Source organism: Octopus sinensis, linkage group LG20, assembly GCF_006345805.1.
Source record: "Octopus sinensis linkage group LG20, ASM634580v1, whole genome shotgun sequence".
In the NCBI taxonomy this organism is placed as follows: domain Eukaryota; kingdom Metazoa; phylum Mollusca; class Cephalopoda; order Octopoda; family Octopodidae; genus Octopus; species Octopus sinensis.
The window spans coordinates 17,723,445-17,747,230 of NC_043016.1; the positions used below are offsets into that span (position 1 = coordinate 17,723,445).

Here is a 23,786-nt window from a genome sequence, read left to right on the forward strand (position 1 = left end):
ACACACATATATTAAATTATATTACACACACACCACACACACGCACATTATATATAATATATATATATATATTATATATGAATTAAATTATATTACATATATTAAATTATATATATTATATATACATATATATATATATATATTAAATTTTATTACACACATATATATTAAATTACATTCCATTACACACACACATATATACACACACATGTATATATCTATCCATACATTCATAGACACGTACATAACATACATACATACATACATACATACATACATACATACATACATACATACATACATACATACATACATACATACATACATACATACATACATACATACATACATACATACATACATGGTGGCTGCCCCCTCGTTATCGAGTATTGCCATTGCACGAACTTAATCAATGTTGTTATCGTGCAATGCTGTGCAAGAAGATTTTTTTAAAGGAGGAAAGGCTGTGCACTGAGTCAATCCCACTCACTAAGCAACAGCAGCCATAATCCGAAAGAAGAACAAGTCAACATCATCGGTAACCACTGAGCCGCAGGTTTTATGTCGGAGTTATCCCAGTTACCTGAGTTACCTTCTCCGAGAAGGATGCCCTAACAAAGGCTAGGAGTTCTTCACTCCCAATGGTTTAACCGCGCGATCGGGTATTCAGTCTGATGATACATTTATTGGATGGCCGTTGACTCTCAAGAGTTCCTCCGCCCTTTGACGGGTTTTGTTTTTCATCCCACAGGGTGTCCAAGTAAGCTTGGTGGGGTTGCCGGTTTAGTCTCCAACGACCCGACCATGCAACAGGTTTTACCGGGTTACATGTTACCAGTAGCACTCGAAAGTGACCTGACATACATACATATATACATACATACATACATACATACATACATACATACATACATACATACATACATACATACATACATACATACATACATACTTACAAAAATACCTCGTTGTTGATGTTGAAATTCCAATGAAGGAGTCTTGGATCTAGGTTAGAAACCGGCTCTTTCTCTATTGGCAAGAAATATTAAAATAAACTGAATGACATACATTCACACATTCATACATACGAACGTACATACATTCATACATGCATACATACATACATGCATACATACATACATACATACATACATACATACATACATACATACATACACACATACATAAATACATTCATTCATACATACATACATACAGACATACATTCATACATACATGCATACATACATACATACATACATACATACATACATACATACATACATACATTGATGGATGGATAGATGGAGGGAGGGAGGGAGGGAAAGATAGATGAACTGAGTTTATGTTCAAGTGATTAGCAATTAAATGTAAAACGTACCCGGGAATGTTAGACCAGTTACAATAACACTATTTATTCAAAGTTGAGTTTTCGTGAGTCATTAGTCGGAGTTTAAATCGTTCATGGTCCTAAGGACCGAAACAAGAAGCTGTGATTAGCAGTTCACACAGACTTCAACTTTATGTAAATAATGTCTTAGTTAAACACACACACACACACACACAAACACAAACACTCACGCACACACGCACGCACACACACACACACACAAACACTCGCGCGCACGCACGCGTACACACACACACACATAAACACACAAAGGATGGGGATTCAGTAATAATGACGATCTAGTGGTCCAGTTACTTACTAGCGCAATCCATAATTCGATTCAGCTAATAGTGTAATGGCCCGCAAATATTTAATTATGACGCTGACGCTGTGTACATTCTAGATTCTCAAATTTCATATTAAATCGATTTTACCCTAACCAAACCTGTACTGATTAAATCATGTGAATTATAAGAGAAAACATATAAAGCTATACTTTTTATGAGTTGGGTGGGTTTACCTCCACAAATTTGTTACTAACTTTGGTTTGGGTAACTCACAAAATTACGGGTACACCGCTTCACGAAGTCGTAGTTGACGTGCACAACGAGCAATGAATACAACTTCCGGTAGTTTCGATTTACTTCCGTGTGATCTTGAGATTCTTTTTATATTTTTCTGCTCAGAACCAGCGGCACATCACTATGTTACATTTTATCTTTTATCGTTTACTTGTTTCAGATCTGACTGAGACCATACTGGAGCACCGCCTGGGAGGGTTGTAGTCGAACAAATCGACCCGAGGACTTTTATCGGTCATTTTGGCTGAACCGCTAAGTAACGGGGACGTAAACACACCATCACCGGTTGTCAAACGGTGGTGGGGGACAAACACACACAACACACACACAAAACACGCGCGTGTACACGCACACACACACATACACAGATATACAACGAACTTCTTTCAGTTTCTCTGAACCAAATCTACTCACGAGGTGCCACGCAGTGAGACTGAACCCGGAACCATGTGGTTGAGAAGCAGACTTACGTCCACTCAGCCATAGGCGATGGTATAAACACAAACGCACTTATATGTAGCAAAAACTTCTTGTTTTAATCTACTTAATTCAAACAAACGTTTAAATTTCCTTTGACTGTGTTTAATGCTTTTAAACACTAATTAGCCAGCCTGGAGAAATACCCATAGCATTTCTGCTCTTTTTACACCCAGAAGGCAATGGGTGTTAGGGATAATATGAAGAAGTTGCCCTATCTTTTGTTTTCGCTTATAATCCTATTCTTTAAAACAAGACCCATTAATATGCGCGTGTGTGTGTGTGTGTGTGTGTGTGTGTGTGTGTGTATTTTCCAGTGTTTACAAATAACTTGGAAAAAGTAAATAAACAGTTAGCAGGGTAGCAAAATTTCAGACAAGTAACAAGGATGTAACAGCCTATTTATAAAGACAGAAACTCCAGATTTAGGTGAAGTGTTTTGTATAATATAGATAAATAAAAAATTGAGTTAAACGCTGGTGTTGTTCAAATTCTTTTACTTCCGACATATGTTTCGAAGTCAACATTGCTATTATTCCAGAACGAATAAAATGGTGTAAAACAATGCAATCTTCTCATCAGGGAAAGAAAGAAACCAAACACATCAGTAAGACGTTTTAACAGAAAGTGATGACTGCGTATATGATGAAGGGAACGCTGCTATCGAGTTTTTTTTAACCGTTAGTAGATATAACATCAAAGGTATTTTATAGAAAGAGATGGAGGAAAAAGAAAGAAATTAGTAGAAAAATAATAGTGGAGAGATATAGAGTGATAGGTGAATAGGAATAAAGCTTAAAGGCATGGAAGTAAGTATATTTAGTAGAAGTGCAATGTAAGAAAACAGAAGTCGAATTTTATAGAATGGTAGAAATCACTCATAGGAACTAAAGGTAGTCATCGAAATTGTTATAATGTCTTGTTGAGATAGGTTTTCTTTTTTTCCTGATGAAAAGATTACATTATTTTACACCGTTTATTCCTTTGGAATAAAACTAATGTTGTCTTCGAAACATATGTCGAAAGTAAAAGAATTTGAATAACATCTGCGTTCAACTCCATTTATTTACTTATACTATACAAATTACTGCACATTAACCCGGAGTTTCTACCTTTGAATAGGTCGCTGCATCCTTGTTACTTGCGTGAATTTTGCTACCCTGGTAACTGTTTATTGTATTTTCCATGTTAACGGTAAACAAAGGATAATTCATTAATCCACATATATATATATATCCCTATAATTGATATATATTTTACGTTTTATATATATATTACTCCGGAAGAATGAAAAATAAAGTTGTATTCGATGTTATTTGAATTTAAATTGTAAATGCTCATAGCTAAACACTACAAGCACTCTTTGGGCGCCCTAATAATTCTGCCGATCTAACTGGGTTAATGTTCAGCGACGGACTATCTTTCTTATTGAACTAATGTCATTATTTAAAAGTAATTATTTAATTATTTCGTCACAAAAGGCTCTCAGAATCGTTTTGAGATCTAGTAAACATGTGCTAGATTATATTTCGCTGTAAGACTAAAACATGTCCTGAGTTATCAAGGTATTTTCATGGATGAAGTTCATTTCACTTCCTACTTGTTAATCAGTATAAAGTTCCGAGTTCTCTCCCTTGTCTTCCTTAACAATTCTTGTTTGGGCTTATGACTTTTGTTCCTTTTACATGTGTGATTTTAACTGATCAAAAGTGATCGTTGGAGCATTTCTTCGTGTGTGACTTATTCACTTTACTAAACAAAGATTTGATTGTGAGAATGCTAGAATGTTTTTGATTAGATAAGCATTATATCAGAGTTAACCAGTAACAACAACACCAGCAACATTAACATGTGTGTGTACCAATAAAACAACTGTTTCTGAAATGTTTGAGTTAAATAGTTTATTCATTCAAAAGAACTTAAATAAATCTAAATATTGTAAAGCCTAACTGTGAATTAACTAAAAATTGTAAACACTTTTTATACTGCTGATGCGCGGAGAAAAGAGGATGGGAGGCCCCTAACGGACCATCTCACGGTTTTTTAACTATTCCTATGAGAAAAGTCATTGGTTTCCTTCCCAAACCAATAGCAGAGACCACCTGTTTATACAGTAGTCATAAATTAAACTAATACCGTATGAATTGCCTAAATTTTATATTTGTGCGTTTGACGGTTCGTCATAAATTAAATGTTACTCATTTGCCATAACATAGTGTAAATGAGAAGAACAATAATATATTTGAATATTACACGATCCCTTAACGGTTTATCAGGAGTCTCCCTACGTATTTTGTTTCTGCGTATCCGTTGTATAGAAAATGAATATGCTTACATTCACATTTAACCCACAATAAGGCTTTTAGATATTTAAATTTATTTCAGTTCCGATTTACACGGTATTGTCTATAAACAAGTGTTATTCATCCAGTACTTTTACAAACTATTTTATCGAATGATATAACATTTGAGAACTCTCTTAACTGGACGTTATTAATCATTTTACGATACCATCCTCCATCCATCAAGGTTTAACCAATATGTCCCTATACCATCTTTGCTATACTACCAAAACCAACATCATCACCCGTCCAAGTAGTTGCCAATATGACTGCAAAATATTAATAGATTAGTTTTATTTTCTTTATGGATTATAAAGAGAATCATAAATATTTGTTGGGGTGTTTCCTAAACCCTTGTTTTGTGTCCCCTTACGCCAGACGGTATGGATTCTCCTGGATAAGAATCTCTGATCTAGACATAACAATATACTTTTATTTTCTTAATATTTCCACGTCTTCAATACGTTCGTATGTATTCTGATTCACAAGATCTACTTCACAGCGAAATATTGATCGTTGGCTCAGTGCTGTTTTATGTACTAAATCCAATGTTTAAAAGAATTGTGCTCGTAGCATATACCTTCTTTATGAAGCAGAGTAATGTTTTATTTTCATTCCGTGTGCGCGGTTTTTTTTTAACAATGTAAACGTGTGTTCAAAGTGTAAAATAAATAATGAACATTTATTCTGTTGTTGCTGGTAATTGATCAATATACTTTTACTTCACTTGAAAGCAGCGAACTCTATTAGCAGAATTATTCTCTAAAGACCTTTTGATTTGCTTCGTTAACTAAAACATATTAGTCGCCATCAATATATTTTCACAAAGCAAATCCCCAAATGAGCCAGCATTTTGTACAATTATTTTCAGTTCATATCATTTTTATAAAATTTCCATCCTAATGAAATAATACTCTTGTTTTTCGTGTGATCATATACATCCATCACATAATTTGTTTAAGATTTTAATTTACTATTAATCTTCAAAATAAGTACAATATATTTATTCCTCTCCAGTAACAAAGGTTGACATATTAGATTTTAAAAAGTTCAAAATTGCTGTTGCCGTGGAATCATTAGTGGTTAATGAAACATAGAATAAGTTATTATACCGACTTCTTTGCAAGAAGTGTGAATCAAAACCCTATACCATGTTCAACGGCAAATTAGATGTGAACAATTGGAATTTATTGTTTAATATCGAATTTTTAGTAGTTTTTCGGATATAAATCAAAACTACAGGCTAATGAAATGCAATGATTATACAAGTGATGATCATTGTATAAATATTCATAGTTAGGTGTTATGATTCAGCTAAAAATTAAGTGCAATGGGCACGGAAAGAACGCAGAGCCTATCCCTTGATTCAGCCGGTTGGAACTTGGTATTCTATTAACTCAGACAGTTAAAGATTTGAGTGAAATTTAGTTACCTCTAAAATATTTAAAGATAATAGCAAGTGAAGGCAGTAGAAGATATATTTGATTTTATCAATGGCTGCATATAAGTATATGTGAGTGCGTGTATATTATATATATATATAATATATATATATAATCAGAAAACGGAGAAAACCTCAGATTAACAAACACATCGATTGGACCACATTAAAAGATTATTTTTTAATACAAAGCCTGACACAACAAATAGATGGCGTCACCTATGTTTTTTATGTCATGCTTTATATTCATAAATAAGCTATAAATGTGTTCCAATCGATGTGTTTGTTAGTCTGAGGTTTTCTTCATTTACTGATTATTTGTATTTATTGTCTGATAAACTCTTCTTTATCCTGTTGTTACCTGCACAATGCCCCTCGATAACACGGGTAACGGATACCCATATTACATACGAATATTTTATCACTTAGTCGGTTATTATAATCGCTAACTCTATATATATATTTACGGAGATTGTACTTGCATAGCAAGTGACCTGATCTGAAATCGTGTGCTGAAACGAAAGCAATTGCAGCGTGGAAGGTGTTTGTAAGCCATTTAAGAAACACACAAAAACCGTTAGATTCACTTCAACATTTAAGTTTAATTTGTGAAAATATTTTCGTCGCTTTCAGACCGCGACCTGTTCACTGACAAAATTCCGTGCTGCATCTGAGAAAGTAACAGTTCGTTCATGATATATATGTACGTATGTATGTGTGTGTGTATGTATGTGTGTATGTATGTATGTATGTATGTGTGTGTATGTGTGTGTGTATGTATGTATGTATGTATGTATGTATGTATGTATGTATGTATGTATGTATGTATGTATGTATGTACGTACGTACGTATGTATGTATGTATGTATGTATGTATTTATGTATATATGTATGTGCGTATGTATGTGTGTACATGTATGTGCGCATGCATGTGTGCATACCTATACGTATGTATGTACGTATGTACATACGTATGTATGTGAGTATTTAGGAGAGTGTGTAGACGTGTCTGTGTGTGTGTGTACATGTGTATGTACATGTAAACGTATGTTTATGTAATGACATGTGTCAATTCAAGTTCTATACATGACTGTTACCTTCTTGAAGGTTGTATATATACACACATATACATTTATATAGACACACACACACACACACACACATATATATATATATATACACATGTGTGTGTGTGCGTTTGTGTGCGTTTGTGTGCGTGTGTATGTGCGTGTGTGTATGTGCGTATGTGTGTGTGCGTTTGTCTCTCTCACCATCGTCTAACGGTGAATGGATACAACGTCTTAGATACATATATACAAATACACACAATCATACAGACACTTAAACATACAAATATACGTATAATCTAAAAATATATACACATTATACCCTCATCCATCTTTACATACATATACACAAATATATATATATATATATAATTAATTAATAAGGGTGAGAGAATTAGATACTAATTTAATAGTATATCTATTCAACACCAAGTGGCCTAGTGCTCCGAGAAACCTGGATTATTATAATATTTTATAATATATTATAATATTTTTACAAAATAAATATAAGAGAGTGGTCACTATATGGCTCACTCTAGCACCAGTTAATCCAAAAGGTTTCAACCACAAAAATACATGTTTCCCATGAAAGTCAGTACGATTGTTAGCTCACACGGACAGGGCAAATAAAAAATAACAAAAATACAGATTAGTTTGGGACAATTGTTTCGCTATTAATGAATTAAATGTAATTTTACTTACAAAAAAATCCACTTGTAGCTCGTCAGCCAAAACTATCTGGATGAAATCCACTCAATCACACGCCAGATTTTACCATAACGATAAATACGCGTGTGGTTCAATTGATTACATCCGACGTTATAATTCAAATGCCCCAACTAACAGCGCGCCAAACTCTCACGGAAAACAAATACTGCATTTAGAAATAAATGCAGCATAATTATAATTAATTAATAAGGGTGAGAGAATTAGATACTAATTTAATAGTATATCTATTCAACACCAAGTGGCATAGTGCTCCGAGGAGAAACGGATTATTATAATATTTTATAATATATTATAATATTTTTACAAAATAAATATAATATATATATATATAACGGGAAGGTTTACGAAAATAAACAAAAGACGAAGGCAGGTGGAGTACAAACAATTGTATTAGTATGGCGCTCAGGAATAGAAATAAAACATATATATATATATACATACATATGACACCTTTTTCAAGGACAACGGTTAAAATTCAAACTTGCCTTATTTTATTCTATTTATTATTTTTTTAATTTTTTTTACATGCATACATATATAATACATATATATATTTACACATACTCATATGTGCATGCATGTACATACTTATACACTAACATACACACAACACACATATACATTTATACATACGTACATACGTATGAAACAATGTACGCTGGTATGGTTATATATAACTGCATATATGTATTTTAGTACCATGCATTTCAACATGTATGCATGGATTACTACATGTAAATGAGAGAGAGCGGGGTGGCTATAGAATGGTACTCCTGAGTGGAATCTGGATGTTACCCTTTTCGGATTTTCGGTTGAGAGTGGGTTTGTATTCTTGTATACAGACAGCTTCCGTGACCTGTCTCAGCATTGCATCAGTGGGATGTGTGGATAAGATGTTTAACTCAAGTCTCCCTAAGGAGCCCTTGTGGCAGTCTACAGCATGCTGATAGAAGATGGAGTTTGGTTTCTTTTCAATGTAGTTGTCCAGGTGTTCTTTGAACCTATCATTGATACTCCTAGAAGTCTCACTGATGTATGACTCTGGGTTAGTCGCGCAAGCTCTTTCTTGGTACTTAATTTGGTATACAGTGCTCTTGGTTTTGCAGTTCACATGTGGGTTTGTAGAACATACTGCACAATTATTTTGACACGTGAATCTATCAAGTGGATATGACCTACATAATACAGATTTGATAGTCCTACCTGTCTTTTCTACAACCTTGATCTTAAGGCCAGTTGTGTGCAGGATTTTCTTGAATGCCTCACATAATTCGTTCTTAGGTGTGGGGGGTGGCGTCAATAAACATTACACAGTGAAATTTCTTGTTATCATACCAAGTATTGGTTTTATTTCTTTTGTTGATGTCTCTCTCTAACCTATTCCAGAACTTGTTGCGGTGTAGGTGGCATATACCGTTTTCGTCATCACTTAGAATGCGTTCGAATCTTGTCTTCGCTCCTTTGTACACTCTGATTCTGTAATATTGTGTGTATCCGGAGCGTTGCATTCGGAATATGAAGTGCTGGATGTGTTGTTGTCGTTCTTGTGGTTGGCATAGTGGGGATACATTCCTCATTACTCTAAGTCTGCCACCAGGATGTTGAGCTTGGTAGTGCTCGACATCGCTGAGTCACTACGGATTACCAGTGGATTAGCCATAGGTTTACAATAGTGTGAGTGGAGTATACAGGGTTTAACAGTTCCGTTAACCATAGAAGTTTCTATCCACAGCTCAGTATCTAGGACAGGTAATCTATTACTGGGGTGTTTAGAGGGTTAGTCTACAGTAACATTTATACTGCTATAAATAGAGTCAGCTATGTGTTGTATAGCTGTCATCACCTGTTCTTCATTTAGTAGAGAGTCTATCTCTGTGTCTGTATTATTATTACATTTCACGACAAGGTTAATGTCGTCAACGTATCGAGAGTAGATAACTAAGTGGCTCTTACGGGTCGCTAGGCACTGTTTAAACTGTCTGTCCCACCATACCACGAAGAGGTTTGCAACATCGCCGGCGATCCCTACTCCAATAGCACCGCCTTTCGTTTTAACCGTTGTCCTTGAAAAGTGTGTCATATGTATGTATATATATATATATTTATTTATATGTGTATGTATGTATGTATAAATAAATATATATATATATATATATATATATATGTGTGTGTATATATATATATATATATATATATGTAATGTATATATGTATGTAGAGATGGATGAGCGTATATGTGTGTATACTTTAAGATTATACGTATATTTATGAGTATGTGTGTCTCTATGATTGTGTGTACTTGTATATATGTATAAGGTTATATGTGCATATATGTATCTAAGACGTTGTATCCATTCACCGTCAGACGATGGTGAGAGAGACAAACGCACACACACACACAGACATACACACACGCACACACGCACACACACGCACACACACGCACACACATAGACGCACACACACACATACATATGTATATATATGTGTGTGTGTGTGCCTATATAAATGTATATGTGTGTATATATACAACCTTCAACAAGGTAACAGTCATGTATAGAACTTGAATTGACACATATCAGTACATAAACATACGTTCACATGTACATACACATGTACACACACACAGACACGTCTACACACTCTCCTAAATACTCACATACATACGTATACACATGTACATACATGCGTATAGGCATGCACACATGCATGCGCACATACATACGTACGCACATACATACATATATACATAAATATACACATACATGCATACATACATACATACATACATACATACTTACATACACACATACATACACACACACATACATACGTACATATATATCATGAACTAACTGTTACTTTCTCAGATGCAGCACGAAGTTTTGTCAGTGAAGAGGTCGCGGTCTGAAAGCGACGAAAATATTTTGACAAATTAAATTTAAATGTTGAAGTGAATTTAACGGTTTTTGTGTGTTTCTTAAATGGCTTATAAACACCTTCCACGCTGCAATTGTTATATATATATATACTGTATATCCTCGAGTATAATCCGCATTTTTTTCCCAAAATTTAAAGGTCAAAATCCCTAGTGCGTACTATATACGAGGTTAAAAATGAAAATTATTTTCTGAGCAATGTCTGAGTCTCTATTTGCTGTCCGACAATGTTTAGACGCATTTTGTGATGTCTGGAGCGAAAATACCTTAAGCTAAGCCTGAAAGCAATGAAGTCATAAAAGAATCATCCATAATTTGCAGTAAGCAACATTTATTAAACGTTATTACTGTTATTTCTTTATTTTCTGCAAACAAAATGCACAAAAAAGCTACACGTTTGCATTATGTTATATATACAATAATAATAAAGGACGTTACCGTATACATTTTTACAAACCAAGGACGTTATATAGACCTCCTTGACTCAAGTTAGAGAAGGGGTGCGTATTATACACAAGGTTTAGGTTTTTCAGAGGTACAGCCCTCTAAAAATCACCTGCGTATTATACTCAAGGATTTTCGGTATATATATATATATATAATGGATCGAATAGACAGGGTAGCTCTTAAGGTGAAGAACACTAAGTCTGCTAGAAGATTAAACTTAATCGCTGCTGAACACCTAACGAAGACATCATAAGAAGTGTTATAATTAGAAATAGTTTCCGAATGTCATGTCATTTTATTAATCGAAAACATTTACTTTCAGTATACAAAACACAATTATAAAGATTGTGTAGGGCCCTACCCAAGGATTTATGGCAGACGAATTGTAGACGGGAAGTTCGCTGTGGGCATGGTTGCTTTAGCCAGGGCCTGTTTTGTGGATTTGAAGGCTGAGGTCATTGTACTATCCCATTCCACTTGTCTTTTATAACCATATTTTGACAGTGCCTTGTATAGAAGTCTCCTCACTCTTGCTGCAGAAGGGATGATGTATGGTGCCCCTTTTACAGTGTCAGGAGAGTTCCTTCCGAACGCGAAGTCAGACCCAGATGTCAAAAGATACCTTGCACAACTGAAAGACAGTGTGGGCCAGTTGCGCTCTATTCCCATGTCAACACATGACACACCTAGACCATCCGTACCAAATATCACCACACGGCTAACGTCGTGTTCGTTCGATGTGACACACGGCGAAAATCCCTCCAGTCACTCTACGATGGCCCATATGAAGTCACATGTCCGGGAGACAAATCACTCCAACTCCTAATTGGCGGACAAGTCACAGTTTCCTCGGCAAGGAACAGTCACCGAAGAGCCGAGTAACCACACGCACGGGCAGGGCAGTTATAACGCCTTCCCGGTTCCAATGACAGTCAACAGTTCTGGTGGGGAGCTATATGTAGGACACTGCCCCAAGATTTATGACAGACGAACTGTAGACAGGAACTTTGCTGCAGGCTAGCTAGGAAGCTGGTCTGCGGCAAAGTTGACTTCCGGTTAAGCAGGCTTCTACGAAGCAGAAGTTAACTGGCGGCTGTCGCCCACATGTGTTCAACTAAATAAATCCTTCACTAACACATTCTGGGTCTCTGTTAATCTTTATTGTATAGCTTAATTAAAGCTATAACCGTTTTAATTGCTTGCTTGCCAGCCTTCAACCAAATTATACCATGCAGCATCTGAACCGGAAGTATTAACAATGATTTCACAGCCTTCATCGGTGCTTCAAGGATTTAATCTTTACGTTTTTGAGACGCTTGATGAGCGACGAAGAAATTCAGGTGGTGGAGGTACGATTCCTTCTCCAATAACCGGATCGATTTCTCAGCATGTCACTCGGTAATCACCGACGTATCATCCATCACGGTGTCCAGGGCTTGTTTCGCCCGGATTCATTAACAAGTCGCGTGATCTCGGCTATCGCAAATGGATCACTTTTCTATGGAATTAGAATTTAAACGATTTCCTATAATGAATGGTCTTCGAGATGGAATTTTATCCTTAGTTTTGATGGTGTCATTTCAACCATCTGCCGGTGGATCGCACTGCATCACTCAGTTGTTTAGCTGCATAGCATAGGACTGCTTGATCATCGCTGAAATGGAATTCATACCAATATCAACAACAACCGTCTCCAAACAAATTCACATATTTACAATTCCCACAGAATTATGAGCTCTATTTGCATCACTCAGTCCAAAACAAAGAAAGAAAGAAACATATTAACACGGTAAGAGGAACATCACCAACAGCTTCATTAACTGTAATAACAAGTGTAAAACAAAAGTGGCTGATGTTGTACTCTAACTGAAATCAGCTTAGACACTTCTTTTGTGAGTAGCTTCATGATATGAAAGCAAACATAAGCCGTGCAGTGGAGAGAATATATTTCCAGTGTCCAATTTCCAGATTGTGGCACTACACTGCATATGATTAACAACTGCAGGTCAGAATATGTGGTATGGCGCTCAACTAGATGGAAATGATCCGGAGCTAAAGATCCGTGGAACATGTTTTATGATTCCATCTTCTACTTGCATGCAATTCAATTCACGACTGACTTGGACCTACATAACAAAAACAACAACTAAATTAAACAGCCAGCATACGAGCGTCTACGATTTGCAAAAATGGCAACTAAATTTCCCTCAAATCACGCATTGCTGTTTTAAGAAAAAACAAGAAGCATTGGATAATGTAGTTCAAGATATTTGTGTATAAACGGTGCGATTGCTATAACTAGAACACTGGTGATTATAGGCTCAGCTAAGGACATAAGCCGGATTTCGTTCGCTCATCAAACATCGAACACTGCTCTTTAGTATATTCATTAACTGTAGTTTGCCATATCCAAAATGGTTTCATTAGTAAGAACATTTAAGATTAATTAATGATTACATAATCAAACACCAGACTGATGTTTATACATTTCATCTTATAGCGATGTTATTTCATACTCTTTTATACTAATCTAATACTTATGCTTTCCTTTGAAATCACTGTAACTGAAAATAAAAATCTGTTAGCAGTCCATTTGTACCTGTAATTAGTTTCTAGCTTGCAGAACTTCATACTTTCTCTGCTTTTTATCAAAACTCATTGTAATTTCTCTGTTTCTTGCGCTATTCCACCGTTCCTGCCACCGTCACGCATACCATTCGCAGACTATCTATCTCTATTGAGGGTTATTTTCAACGCTATAAAAATTCAATATCTTTCACACCTTCAAATATGGTGTTTCTGAACAGATTTATAATGAGAAAAAATAAATTGCATGCAAAAGGAGAAAAGAAAATAAAGATTCAGGTGAAAATTGTTGACGACAATCACTCGTTGACCCGTTCCGAATTCCAGACAATGCCCAAGAAATCCACAGAGTATATTAATGTCATCACTGCATTCGATCAATTTCAAGAATAACCAATTATTAAGACAAGATTGCAGTATCAAAAGTAATTATTATTTTGTATATATTTCAAACCTTACTACTTTTTGGTGCAATCTTGCGTATTGCGCGCGTGTATGTGTGTGTGTGCATGTGTGTGTGTACATGTGTGCGTGCGTGTGTGTATGTGTGTGTGTGTGTGTGTGTGTGTGTTTGTGTGTGTGTGTGTGTGTGAGTGGGCGTGTGTGTGTGTGTGTGCGTGCGTGTGTGTTTGTGTGTGTGTGTGCATGTGTGTGAGTGCATGTGTGTGCGTGCGTGCGTGTGTGTTTGTGTGGGGGGGTGCGTGTGTGTGTGTGTTTGTGTGTGTGTGTGTGTGTGCGTGTGTGTGTTCGTGGGCGCGTTATGTGTGAAATCATTCGAACAATAAGTTATGAGAAAAAGTGCACGTGACTAACATTTTGGAGCGCTAACGACGCGACAATTGTCAGGAATTTTCTGCGAACTGTATTAACAATATTTCTTATCTTTCTATCTTTCTATAATATAAGGAATAACTAAACAGCGATATCTTTTCTTTTTTTTCTTTTTTTCCCCCTTATGATGTTCTTTCAGACTTGATATTTTGGTTCGTTGACGTTATGATCTGGTAACTACCTCGACGGCTAGATTTACTAAATAGTCGCTGAGAAGAAGAGCACAGAAAATAAATTGAAATGATTTTAAAAGTAAAGCGAGAAATCTAAATTAGCGAAACACACAGTAATTATTTCTCTCATTTTGGGTGGAGTGCGTTCAAAATTAATTGACAATTGCATTTGCCTCGTGTTTGTATTATCGACTCCAAAGAAATCAAAGACGACTTTGACTGAATTTCATTTGAGACTAAAGAGAGGCGTAACTAGATAATAATTTCTAACATTGGCACAATTCTAAAAATATTTGGGGAAGGACATGAGTGAATTTAATTCATATCGGAACTTAACTGATGTTTGAATTTTATCGGCCACGGATAGGATGAAAGTAATTTTCGCCATCGGTGAACGCAAGGAGCCGAATCTATGCGATGCAAGGCTTTTTCAACAGTACTCTGCACATTTTTTCCATTTCACTGACTTTAAAATCTATAATAACGATGCAAATTACTGCAATACTATTTTACTGTTACAATACTCTTTGTATTCTTATTAGCAAAAAATGTCTATACACACACGCACACATATATATCAATATATATCAATTGAACAGATATACATATATATATATGTATGTAGGTATGTATGTATGTATAATATATTATATTATATATATATATATTATATATATTGTGTGTGTGGTGTGTGTGTGTGTGTCTACATATGTATGTACATATACATATATGTATATACATTTGTATATACATACACACCCACACACACACACACATACATATATATATATTATATATATATATATATATAATATAATTATACATACATACATACATACATACATATATATATATGTATATCTGTTCAAATTGATATATATTGATATATATGTGTGCGTGTGTGTATAGACATTTTTTGCTAATAATATATATATATATATATATAAAATGTATATGTATATATATATAATATAATTATACATACATACATGCATATATATATATATGTGTGTGTGTGTATATCAGTTCAAATTGATACATGTGTGTGTGTGTGTATTCAGTGAAGGCACATGGTGCAGTGGTTAGAGCATCAGGCTCACAATAATGAGGCAGTGAGTTCAATTCCCGGACCGGGCTGTGTGTTGTGTTCTTGAGCAAGACACTTTATTTCACGTTGCTCCAGTTCACTCAGCTGTAGAAATGAGTTGTGACATCACTGGTGCCAAGCTGTATCAACCTTTGTCTTCTCTTGGATAACATCGGTGGCATGGAGACGGGTGGCTGGTATGGCATGGGTGACCTCTGGTCCTCCGTAAAAACAACCCTAGGTTGTGCGTTTGTCGGTGATGGGAACCTCTTAGGTGCACCCATGGTCATTCGTGACTGACGGAGTTGGGTTTATACATACATACATACATACATACATACATACATACATACATAAATACATTCATACATACATACATACATACATACATACACCTACTACTACATACATTCATACATATATATATATATATACATACATACGTATATACATACATACATACACACACACATACATACATACATACATACATACATACATACATACATACATACATACATACGTATATACATACATACATACATACATACATACATACACACACACATACATACATACGTGTGTGTGTGTGTGTGTGTGTGTAACAAACGATAGATATATATGAATTTCAATATGTGTGTGTGTGTGTGTGTGTGTGTGTGTGTGTGTGTGTGTGTGTGTGTGTATAAGTAACAAACGATGGATACGCGTCACTTCATTACAGACGTTTCCAATGGATTTCTTTAATATATTAATGAGTGCATTACATCATAACTAAAAAATCCCTTTCTTCAGATGATGCATAACATTTCGAAACAGTATAAGAACAACACTTTACCACAATGGGCAAGTCAAACCTGATTCTAGCCTCGACTAATGGTACAAGGCTCCATCTGTGGGATGCAGTTAACACAGACAAATTCACATTTGGAACTTGAGAAAAGTCTTGCATATTTTTACTGTTCCACTCACAGATTGCACTTGTAATATACGAATCAGCCTCTTTCTGAAAATCCCAGTTTATCCAGATTCTCCTTTAAGCATTTACTAACAAAACCCAGTGCTCCAAATTATTATTGGTAGGAATATGAATTCATAGTCTGGATATAGAAGCTGGAGGTTTCGAAGCAGTTGTCCATAGATATCCTGTTTTTCTTTGATTTTCAAAGAAGTATTTATATCTGCAGAACGGCTGATCTCTATGACGGTACATGCCTGTATATGTGTATGTATGTATGAATCATGTATGTATGTATAACATGATTTAGATTAGCGTGTGTTTTTACTAAATGTGTACATTCCAACGACTTTTATCGTGGCTTTTTTTCTGTTATAAATGCTTAAAAATGTAAATTTTATTTAAATTACAAATACTGCACTTTTTCTTTATAATCTTGAATCTGATTATAAAACCAAAATTGTTCTGTTTGAAGCTTCAATTTCTTTTTTTCTCTCTTACTTTACACGTAAAACCAGTCATTTCCCTCTCTGGAATTTAATTTGAACATATTTTTAAGAAACTATTCATGCAGAGTGGAAGAAAAAAAACTGTCAGTTTTACTTTTAGTTTATTCCGATCGTCCCCCACTTTTCAGTTTAGTAATACAAAGTTTACGGGGGTTGATATCTGTTTTATTTTCTGTATCATAGTCTGTTTTTTTTTTGGGGGGGGGGGTTGCAAGTGACTTTACGAAAACGCTAGGATTCTACACTGTATATTTAATTAACCATGCCATTAAAGTTTCTCTATGAAAAGCATATTGATGCCATACATTCAACTTACTTTCTATTGTTCTTGTAGTGTAAATCCATTCAAGGATTGTAATACTGACGCCCTCTATGTTGTTCGCTGCCGGATGGTAATTGTTTACCATTGCTATTACAGTATTTTCCCAGTAATTTCGATATTAAAACATACATTTTCAGTCAGGCGATATTTGAGCAACTACTTTGTATCAACAGGAGTTGTAGTTTAGAAAATTTTACATACGACATGACAGATAAAACAAATAGAAAGATTGGTGCTAATCCCTTGATCCTCTATTATTTTGCACTAAATTTACATAATATTTAAAGTAACAGAGACTCTCCTGTGTGACTGGCTGGCTGCTCTCGCTCACAGCTTTCAGTGCAATACACCTTGGTGCATATTTAATAATTAATATTCCATCTTGGATGTTTACATAAAATTTTGCCAAAACTTGTATGAATATGTCTAATCATCGGTACACATGGTAATATTTGATTGTAAAGTATCCCCAGGCTCTGAAGTTATGTAAAGAAGAATAAAAAAGAAACACAATCTTCATTTAAACCAATCACTAGAACGGTATTTATAAAATATTTCAGGCAGACTTCATTTTTAACAAAATTACCTTGAGTAAAGTAATTTAAATTTTCAGCAATTAGAAGCATCATATATTTCAAAACTTCTGATGACTTTCAGTTTAGAAAACGTTGCATGTAGCAATTTAAAATGAAAAATTTAACCATGTTGTAAAAGCTAAAGTTTTACACTATATTGCTCCATATTCCTCGGTTTATTTTACCCTCGGTTATTAAACGTATCCTTAGCGAATTTGATACAATTTCATTTGATTTGTCAAAGACTAAGTCTTCAGGTACCGGAATGAGCAGTCACATAAGTGGGTTCTTTTATCTTTGAATAAGCTGCCGACCGCAAACATGATCACCAGCTGCTTCAGTAAATGCAAAAGTTACCCCTAATATTTTACAAACTCAACAAAATTATTTTAATTAGGCGAGCAACCATCGAAATTCTTTCTCATTGACAGGTTTTAATAATTACTTGTAACGGACACCATAATGGCTCCCAACTTGTTTAATTGATTGCTTTGAAGTTCCGATCATGAGTCATTTCAACAATTCTAATCTAAAATGCTGCAGCCATTAGATCAACGGCTGCATCGGACCCCTTACCCTTCCCTGCAAACAGCTTCCCTACTTCATTGACACCCGCTGTTACACCCTCTTACATCTCTACTTCTGTTAACTTCTTAGCCATATCTTTGTCTACTGACCAGTCCACCGTCTCTGGTTCCATATTTTACAAACTTACCGATGCCCACACCTTCCTTAATTTCGTCTTATTTACTCCGTTCACACTAAATTAACTATCCCTAATTCATAATTTCTTCGCTTCCATCACCTCTATAATCCGTATCTCGATGTCAATCCGAAAAATCCACTTTTATGTAATTATTCATAATAGCGCCTTCACTATTGATAGCATTGGTTTTGCCTCTACTCCGAACCCATCCACTATCAACTCTCTTCCACCCAGCCACAAGACCTCTCCAGTGCACCTTTCTCCAATCCTTCTTCGCCATCACCCACACCTTTCTGCACCCAAACTGAGTACTTCATCTGCAACCGCCTCTTCGTCCAAAACATTACAATTTTACGTAGTCCCAAGTCTTCGCTTCATGTCCGGGGCTGCTTTCATTTGCATCTGCAACAATTCGTCTGTTGTATCAAATGTGAAAATTTGTGGCTAAATGTTTATTAGAGAGAGCTTTTGGGTGAATCTTTTGGATGTCCAACAAAATGGCACCATTTCGCTTTAGCCTGCTACCCGCCACTTCACTTTTTCGGGCTACTTTTACCTTTACCAGCAGTTGAATTTCCCATTGAACTCAGCTTCTCCGTCTGATAGAAATAACTTACTTTCCTCTAATTACCTCAACACACACACACACATACGCACACGTACGCACATACTCATATGCTCACACATACAAACACATACACTCAAACACACACACGTACACACATGTGTACAGCCCACCCACCCACTCTCACTTTTACCACTCTCCCTCCTCCCTGACTGATGTCTTCTTCACATAACTCGCTTATTATTATATATGCCATATTTTCACAAAGAAAACTCTTTTCTTTCCTCACCTAATTAACTCTGTTACATCAATATCAGATCATGTTTTTTTTCATGTCGAAACACACCATTCTATCATGTAAATATCGCGCACTCAATTCTTTACCATTACGCATATACACACACATATTTATACACAATATGTCTCGCATATTTAATTTCTGCGCTCACACTCAGACATACACATAGACAGGTATTACACGCAAGCACGTTCACATTACACACTGATCATCATAAATTCTCTGGAGCTTACTTCTTTCATTCTGACATTCTCCATTTTGCTCATTCGTCTCTGCCGTAAAACATTAACTTTCTCTTCTTACTTCCTGGTCTGGCATTCGTCGTCATGGTTTTCCTTCAGTCTCCAAGCACATTCTCTTCCATATCTTTTTTTTTTACCTTTCTTCTTTCTTCTTTCTTTACAAAAGAAAAACCAAAACATTGATATCCCTTGTCTTCCTTCACAGCATTGACCTTGCACTTCATTTCGGCATTTTTTGTTTTATCTAGTTTTTACCCTGTTTTAGCTTATAATTCACTCTGGATATTATCTTCCAGTGATGATATTGACTAAACTCAGATTTACCCTAATCCCGGCTCCCTAAAACTAATGGTCTTTAATGATAGAATAGATTCCTTGCTGCAATCGACCAGGCGATCCTTAGGGAGAGATTGAATCAGTGTACAGAATAAAAAGCAAACCTTAAGCTTTTCCTTACACAAAATGTCTGAAAACGTCAGCACATAGCAACACGACATAAACGATTGTGTTCACGGACTTGAATATGATACGGACTTACACATGATATGTAAAAAATGTGGCAGAACTTATTCGCAAAAACAACATATTCGCATCAAAGAAAACTTTCATACACATACTTGTTAGAATTCTCTGCACGTTTGTCATATCTGAAATGCCACGGTCGCCATCAAAACCACAGAATGGAATACTGAAAAGTTTAAGAATAAAAAAAACCCATTTTTATTAATAAATTTTGTCGTACTATCGACAAGCTAGAATAGAGTAATGTTAATTGGCTTATATAAAACATCCGCTATCGTACATGTCTACATATCAGTGCAAATCAAAGTAAATATTATCCTCCATTCTTTTTTCTCTTGACAAAGACTTTCTATAGCCGAAATATTGTAATATTAGGTAATAGTGTAGAGCGTTGCTTTTGGTTTTACTCTTTTATCTCCAACTTATAGTAGCTTTCTAAAACACACATACACACGCACGCAAACACACTCACACACACACACACACACACACATACACACATACACACAGAGCGCAGAGAGAATGAGGAAGATAGAAGGACATTTTTTTTTATTTGGGATTTTTCTGCCAAACAATTTCTCTTGATAAAATATTAGTGATAAAGTACAGAAGAAGTGATCTCAACCAATTATTTATAATAATACGTTTTTTTTCTTTAAATTATATTTTATTTAACATTTATAACGCATTGAAATAATTATTTTCTAATATCAAAATAAATTTTCATTCCGTAACCGGAAATGTCAGACCAACAGTGCAACCATGGCTAAGTGCTGAAAAAATTCAATTCGCAAATATATTGTTTTAGCATCGATTCCATTGCGTAGCACATACCATAAATTGTGAAAACTCACTTAAGGGCTCGTTCATATCCCTGGGTAATGGGCTTGAACTATCGCCCAATTTAGCACCACAACCTAGACTTCAGAAGGCATTATCTGAGCTCTCGCTGTTGCAACGTTTAGGCCCAGTCTCCAGTCTGATCAAAACTTATTCTCTTCCTCCTACAAGACACGGAGACCCTGAAAAAGGGTCCTGGGTACTATATTTCAGCCGCCATCACTCTGACTAAGCCACTAAAAACATATATAAAAAGAGGCTTAATGTCTAAAGAAATTATAATGCCGATTTTTTTTTTTTCATATCTGTTGCATCAAGTTGATTAAAAACTTGTAATTCTATAACTGAAATACCTTTCAGATATTTTTAAAGTGACGATGATTGACAATTCTTTGATAATGTGCTATTTTAGTCTTTTGAAAGTGTAATAATCAATGAAATTAATAAATCTTAACTTGAATGTGAAAAAAAAATGGCAATATAGGTTGCGTCCCATTATTTTAATAGCTTAATAATTTCATCAAATCCTTTAGCATCAGCATCATGGATAAAGAATATCACTGCACAACAGATGAGGGTGTTTAATCAGCAAGAACACTTTACAACCGTGTATCTGGGTTCGGATCACTTTGCGGCACCTCGACCAAGTATGGTTATAATACGGCCTTGGGTCGACCAATGAATAAAAATCAGTCAGCAACCAGTTGTATGTCTAAGAGTATTCATACATCTTTTTTTCTTTTTTTTTTTTTTTTTGTAGTTTCAGCTCATAGCTGCGGCCATGCTGATGCACCGTCGTTGAAAAATATGGAACGCTTCACGAATTTGCGTGTCATCCTTGCGCAGGGGCCAGGCTAATCTTCTCTGTATCGTTCCAATTTTAGAATATGTACCGCCGTAGCTAGTACATATACCTACATCAGACCACATATACGCTCTCTCTCTCTCTCTCTCTCTCTCTCTCTCTCTCTCTCTCTCTCTCTCTCTCTCTCTCATTATGAAAATATGATTATGTGTGTGTTGGGGGTCTTTTATCCTTTATCTGTTTCAGTCATTAGGTTATGGCCATGCTGGGGCACCGGCTTGAGGGAGTTAGTCGAACAAATTGACTCCAGTGCCTTTTTTCGTGGGTTTGGCTCTTACTATACCGGACAGTTTTGGCGAAACGCTAATTTTCAGAGACGTTAACAAACCAACACTGGTTGTCAATTGGTAGAAGGGGGATCAAACACAAGCACACACCCACTCATACACACACACACATATACGCCGGAATTTTTTCAGCTTCCGTCTACCAAATCAACTGACAAGTCTTTGGTTTGCTCCAAATAATAATAATAATGTAATAATAGTAATAATAATAATGATATTATTATCATTATTATTATTACTATTATTGCTATTATTATTAAGATTAAGGCGGCGAGCTGACAGAATCGTTAGCACGCCTGGCGAAATGCGTAGCCGTATTTCGTCTGTCGCTACGTTCTGAGTACAAATTCCACCGAGGTCGACATTGCCTTTCATCCTTTCGGGGTCGATTAAATAAGTACCAGTTATGCACTGGGGCCGATATAATTGAATTAACCTCTTCCCCAAAATTTTAGGCCTTGTGCCTATAGTGGAAAGCATTATTGTTATTATTGTTGTCGTTGTTGTTACTGTTATGTTTTTTTTTTATTATCCTTATTATTATCATTATTATTATCATTATTATTATTATTATTATTATTATACACTCGATAGATTAGACTGTTGGAAAAGAAAAGAATCCTAACATCGGGCTACAACAAGTAATCATAGATGCCAAGAACCCTCTTAAGTATCATAGCTGTCCCTAATAACACTGTTTTCTGCTATTGTACTAAACTGGTTTTATGCTTATTTCCTCTTTCCACCTGTTCAATCTTTAGGGATAGTTCCCAATGAACCTATAACTACTGGCATACATTTTACCCCCACATTCCATAATCTCTGTAATTCAATGGCTAGGTCCTGGTATTTTGTTATTTTTCCTATACCTTTCATATTAATTTTTTTTCATCATTTGGGACTGTAAAGTCAATTATCTGGCTCTTTCTATTCTATTTGTCTCCCACGACTAAATCAGGGCTTCAACCTTCTATTATTCTGTCAGTCTGAATGTTGAAGTCCCACAAC

At 35.4% G+C, this 23,786-nt stretch overlaps 1 non-coding gene across 1 annotated transcript; it reads right to left on the minus strand.

The window, feature by feature from the left end:
* Window positions 1–22,427: 22,427 nt before the first annotated feature.
* Window positions 22,428–22,534, minus strand: LOC115222711. The gene has a single exon (XR_003882746.1). It is a non-coding gene; the product is annotated as a U6 spliceosomal RNA (small nuclear RNA).
* Between the last annotated feature and the right edge of the window lie 1,252 nt (window positions 22,535–23,786).